Consider the following 6,636-nt stretch of genomic DNA (forward strand, 5'->3'; position numbering starts at 1 on the left):
CAATTATTCCTAGTGCATATTGGGTGAGATGAATACACAGGTGGTTTAGGAAACTATGGATTCATAAAACCCTCTTTCGGGTGAATCCTACATGCCCTGTCGGGTAAAAACCATTAATCTGGACCAAGGGGAGATAGTCCCCATAAAACATACATCCAGTTTGCCATTATCATGTCACACATCTAAACAGGAAAGACTTCCAGTCTCTACGTCTCTATTCTGGGGCATCTCTCACAAGCACATGTTCTCCCGCGTTCTGCGTACTACAGATGGGTTTACAACGAGAAGAGCGGAGAAAATGAGAGGATGGACGGAAAGGCGGAGGAGAAGGAAAGAGGGAAGAACAACAGGGGGAAGTCGAGGGAGGGAGGAGAGTGCAAAAATGGGAAGAGCCGGTTCATAAAGTATCTGTCACAATAATGAAGGAAGGAGGAAGGAAACCGCATAGGAAAAGAAGTTTTGCGTCGTGGTCAGTATGTTAGATGCACAATGCAAACATGTTTCTCCTCTCTTCTTTTTTAAAGAAAAAATACTTCGGGAAAAGTTGAAGAGGAAAAGTTATGCAAGTAAATGTTAGAATGATTGCATAGGTAATTTTTTTCCCTGTCATCTGGACTAAATAAATATTTGAGTGTCTACTACATATGAACTTTGTGATAGGAGCTGTGAGATCAAAGATGAAATTAACTGTCCAAAAGAAAGGTATAGCCAGAGGTGAAGAACCTTGAATGTCAAGTTAAAGACCCTGAGATTTACTCTGTTGGCAATGAGGAATGATTGATGACTCTTGAGCAGTACATTGGCAGTGAAATCAGATGTACTTGTCCCTACTTAATCTGATAGCAAGAGGACTACACTGACCATTCTTTTTGCTAATATTTCACAGAGATCTCATTTTCCCATCTCTTTATTTTTAAAGATCTCTGTGTTCTTATCTTTTGGTATATATTTTTAAAAGAATATACATAGATTTAAAGAAACCTAACATTTTCTGTTAATAGCCCGTCTTAATCTACTTGTATTTCTTTTATACACAGGTATATTTGGTTTTATTTTTTTATTACCTTATTCTGTGCTTTTTATTTGTCAAGTGTTTTCTTTTTTGTCTTCTGTCCCCTTTTGTCCTCTTTTAGATTAATTTTGTTATGTCTATTCTCTCTCCCACATCTGCACTGGCCCGGAAGCTACACATGTTCCCTCTGTCTCCCTTCTTCCCTTCCTCCCTTTTCTCTTGTTTTTTGTTTTGTTTTGCTTTTTAAATAAGTGCTCTTAAAATTTTTTTAAAGACTTTATTTATTTATTTGACAGAGAATACAAGCGGGGGGAGTAGGAGAGAGAGAAACAGGCTTCCCACTGAGCAGAGAGCCTGATACGGGGCTCGAGCCCAGGACCTGGGACCATGACCTGAGCCAAAGGCAGATGCTTAACAGCCACCAGGCACACCTGCCCTTAAATTTTAACATGCAAACGTAACTAGTGAAATAAAACTAGCATTTGTACACTTATCTGGAACAAGGAAGTTCCCTAGACTGAGGGCATATTATTGCCCACCTTTTTTTTAAATCTTTTTTTTTTAAGATTTTATTAATTTATTTTCACGACAGAGATCACAAGTAGGCAGAGAGGCAGGCAGAGAGAGAGGAGGAATCAGGCTCCCTCCTGAGCAGACAGCCCGATGTGGGGCTCGATCCCAGGACCCTGGGATCATGACCTGAGCCGAAGGCAGAGGCTTTAACCCACTGAGCCACCCAGACGCCCCTATTATTGTCCATTTTTGATGTGATTTTTGTCTACTACTTTAATTCTACTTGGTCTGACACCCAACAAATTGAACAGTATTATGGTGAATTTGTGTAGTCAGTGCTCAGACTTACTTATTAATCAGTCCTTCCTAAAATATGTTTCTTCGGTCTACTACATTTTGTGTTCTATTTCTTTCTTTCTTTCTTTTTTCATTTTTAAGAATTATTTGTTTAAGGGGTATGGCACCGGGAGAAGGAGAGTCCAAGAGACTCCACACCCTGAGCACCTGAATTTGGAGCCCGATGTGGGACTTAATCTCATAATCCTGAGATCATGACCCGACCTGAAATCAAGAGTTGGTAGCTTGACTGACTGTGCCACCCAGGCACCCCTCCCCCCGCCATTTCCTTCTTGAAATACATAAGAAATTCTTTTAGTAATATCTGTGGGTAGTAAACTGACTCTTTTTTTCTTTTTTCTGAAAATGGCTTTATTTCAGCTGGTTACAAAAAAAAGTTTATTGGGGTGCCTGGGTGGCTCAGTGGGTTAAAGCCTCTGCCTTCAGCTCAGATCATGATCCCAGGGTTCTGGGATCAAGCCCCTCATCAGGCTCTCTGCTCAGTGGGGAGCCTGCTTCCTCCTCTCTCTGTCTCTGTCTGCCTCTCTGCCCACTTGTGATCTGTCTATCAAAGAAATAAATTTTTTTAAAGTTTATTTATTATAAAGAAAGAGAGACAGAGAGAGCATGAGTTAGGGGAGGGGATGAGGGGGAACTCCCAAGCAGACTCTCCACTGAGTGCAGAGCCCAATGTGGGGCTCAAACATACAACCCATGAGATCACGACCTGAGCTAAAATCATGAGTCAGACCCTTAGACATCTCAGCCACCAAGGAGCCCGGTCATATTTTTAATGGAATAGTTTAGATTATAATTATTCTGGTGTTTCAAAAATTTTTTAGTCTAATTATGAAATCGCTTTTATTACTATGCTACAGAATTTATGCTAATGTAATTTGAGGATTGAAACATTATTCATATCTATAATTCAGAAAATTTCACAAAAATTCTTAGCTTTCAGGAAACAAATATTTCCACACCCTATATTCTTCTATTTTCTCCAACTAAAACTCCTGAGGGTTATATATTGAAATTTCTAAATCTTTCTCCCATGTTTTTAACTGTCCCTTTTTTATTTTTAGTGTTGTTTTTTTTTTTTTTTTTCTGGGTAATTTGTCAGCTTTTGGTATCAGGATAATGCTGGATTCATAAAATAAGTTAAAAATTGTCCATTCCTGAAAGAATTTCTGTAGGAGTGGAATTATCTCTCCCTTAAATATTGATAGAATTCATTAGAAAATCCACATGGGACTTGAGTCTTCTTTGTGGGGAACTTTTTAATTAAAGATTTTTTTTCCTTTAATGGATATAGGGCTTTTATGATTTTTCCCTTTTTTTTTTGTTTTGGTAAATTGCATTTTTCTAAAGAATTTGTTCATCCAATTTACTGCATAAATGGTTCATGTCATTCCATTATTATGCTTTCAGTATCTGTGGAATCACTAGTTACGTCCCTTTATTCCTTCCTGGTACTGAAAATTTGTAATTTATCTTTTTCTTGATTAGCTTATCTAAGGGTTCTTCAATTTTATTAATGTATTCAAGATATCAACTTTTGGTTTATTGATTTTCTCTACATTTTTTCAGTTTTCTATTCATTGATTTCTGCTCTTTTCAATCCTATTAAGATTAAGTATGTTGTTTGGTATAAATTTTTAAAATAGATAAACATTATCAACTTAAAGAGAATCACTGTGATACGTAATCTTCTAAGAGTTTTCAAAATCATTAGTGCACACTGAACTTTATTGAATTTTTATTGTACCTTATTTAGATAATCATATTACTGTTATTATTCTTTACTTTGGTGTTATGGTAAATGGTATTGATTGCTTTTAGAATGTTAATCCTAATTATTCTCACGGAATTGATTCCAATTTTGTCATTTACATTATCAATTTCATATATTGCAATATTTAGTTCTTTAATATTTTGTTTCAGATTCTCACATTTACATCTGTGAAACAGCTTGGCTCCCAGTATTTCCTTCTTTTAATGTGCCTGTTAAATTTAGGTCATAAGGTTATGGTATGCTCTTAAAACAAGTTGGGAAAGGTTTTCTCCTTTTTTGTCCTCTGCTACAGATTAAATAAGATAGGTATTAATTGGGGTCCCTGGGTGGCTCAGTGGCTCAGGAAGGCTCTGCCTTCCTCTCAGGTCATGGTCTCAGGGTCCTGGCATCGGGCTCTCTCCCCAGCAGGGACTCTGCTTCCCCCTCCCCTGCCAGCCTCTCTGGCCTCTCTGCCTACTTGTGATCTCTCCCTCTGTCAACTACATAAATAAAAAATCTTAAATAGGTGTTAATTTGTCTTAATATTTGGATGACTTATGAAGTCTTTTAAGCCTGATTTGCTTTTTGCGTTCAATTTTTTAATCATGTAATTACTGCTTCTTCTGGTCTCAGTTGCCACAAAATTATTTTTTTCTAATGATTTAACTTTTCAAGTAAGATTTCAATTTTATTCACTTTATAAAATTACTAATAACTTAATATTATCTTTTAAAACTCTGTAGGATCTGTAGTAAAAACCCTTTCCCCAATATTGATTATATTACATTGTATTATATTAATTATTATATATTAAGAAACAACTTTTGGCTTTTTTAATCTTCTCTGCAGTATGTCCTTTTCTATTTCATTATTAATTTTGGTTGCTTTTATATTTATCTTTTCCTACTTCTAGTTCCCTGCTTCTAATTTGCTATTACTTTGTAAATTATTAACAAAAAATTTCAGCTTTTATTCCTTTCTTAGTAAATGTCTTAGACTAGGCTCTAAATTTCTAAGCATGACATTAGTAACATTCCACAAATTCTGTTACATTTTATTTTGTTACCATTCAGTTAAAAATGTTTTTGAATTTCTGTTGTGATTTCTTCTTATTTTATAAGAAATTCAGGCAAGTACTGCTTAATTTCCAAATATTCGAGGAATTTTCTAGATAGGTTTGTTTTGACTTCTAATTTATTTTCCCTTTGTTCCGATAATATTCTCTGCATAATTTTAATAATTTAACTTTGGGAGGGGGCTACTTTGTAGTTCTGCAGCTAGCAAATGTAAGTTTCACATGTAGTTGAAAATAAAGTGTATTATTCAGTTATTGCAGTGTTTTATATATGTTTAATAGATTAAGTTTATTGATTATGTCATTCAAAATTCATCTTTATTGATTTTTTGTCTGTTTTCTCTACATAAATACATCACATATTTTTAATTGACAATCTTATTGTATGTTATTGAAGCCAATCTTTAGTGGTAAAAGGAATTATCACCCCATACTCAATTCTAGAAAGGCTTCCTATAAAAGATTGCACTATTAAAATGAACTATGAATGGGCTTATAACTATTGCCATTATTTTCCAAAACTAAAAAGCATTCTCTTGTAATACCAACCAATATTTTAGGAAACTATATTCCTATGTGTCTTGGTTGGCCTTTTTTGATGGTTCCTCTTCCTCAAAAAGCTAAACACAGAATTACCGTACAACCCAGCAATTCCACTCATAGGTATACACCCAAGAGAAATGACAAAACATACACACACAGAAATTTGTACACAAATGTTTTTAACATTACTCAGCAAAAAAGGTTGAGACACCCCAAATGCCCATCATTGGATGAAGAGATAAACTGTAGAGTAGATATACAATGAAATATTATTCAACAATAAAAAGGAATGAGGTACTGATACATACTACAACTTGAATTGACTTCAATAGCATCATGCTAAATGAAAGATTCCAGAATAAAAGGTACTGCATGATTTCTTTTATGTGACATATTCAGAATAAGCAAATCCATACAGACAGAAAGCAGGTTAGAACTTGCTAGAGGATGCTGAGGGCAGAATAGGGAGTGATTGCTTACTAGTCATGGGATGTTTTCTGAGGCGATTTAAAAGTTTTGAAACTAAAGATAGATTATGGTTTCACAACACATTGGGTACACTAAGTGCCACTGCATTGAACATTTTAATATAATTACGTGAATTTCATTTCAATAAAAATGTATATGGAAAAAATTCGTTAATATTATTGCAACGCTATCCCACTAGGGGGCGCTACTTCCATTACGAAACATGACAAGCATTTTTTTTTTTTTTTTTTTTTTTGGTGGTGTCGGAGAGTTACCTTTGCAAATACATTTTGTGCTTATTTTGCATCTATTTTAGATGTGAAAAAATAGAAGCAACTGTACCATTTGGAAACATTGGAAAACAAAGTTTTACATTTGAATGTATCTCTTTTGGAAAAAACAGTTTGTGAAGCATCTTTATTAAGAAAAGATTTCTTTCCTTGAACGCTGAAGACCTCATAGCTGAAAATCCAAACCAACACAAATAAATTATGAGGCCAAAGAAATGGTGAATGGAAAACATTTCAGGAAGTCACATAAAACTGGATGAACAAAATATCCAAGTACATAGTTTCAAATAACTTTTTATTATTACTGTAAGTACTTGAGATGTTCTTGAAGTGTTTATCCATATTTTCATGAGCACAATAAAATCTGGCTGCCCAACTCAGCTCATGTATTAAATTCCTTCCCTAATTCATAAGATAAATCATCATGTATTCATTAATAAAGCTATATTTGTTGAAGTAGTATTAGGAATAAAATAATTAGACCATAATCTCCCTGAGCTACTGTGGCCAGGAGTTCTAACAAAGTCACACAGGAAGGGTCATGCTTTCACATGTGTGGAATATTTATTTTTAGCTTCAACCTACTCTTCCTACAAAAAGTTACTCTTCCTACAAAAAGAATGTCCTC

The sequence above is a fragment of the Mustela nigripes genome, chromosome 3, assembly GCF_022355385.1.
Source record: "Mustela nigripes isolate SB6536 chromosome 3, MUSNIG.SB6536, whole genome shotgun sequence".
In the NCBI taxonomy this organism is placed as follows: domain Eukaryota; kingdom Metazoa; phylum Chordata; class Mammalia; order Carnivora; family Mustelidae; genus Mustela; species Mustela nigripes.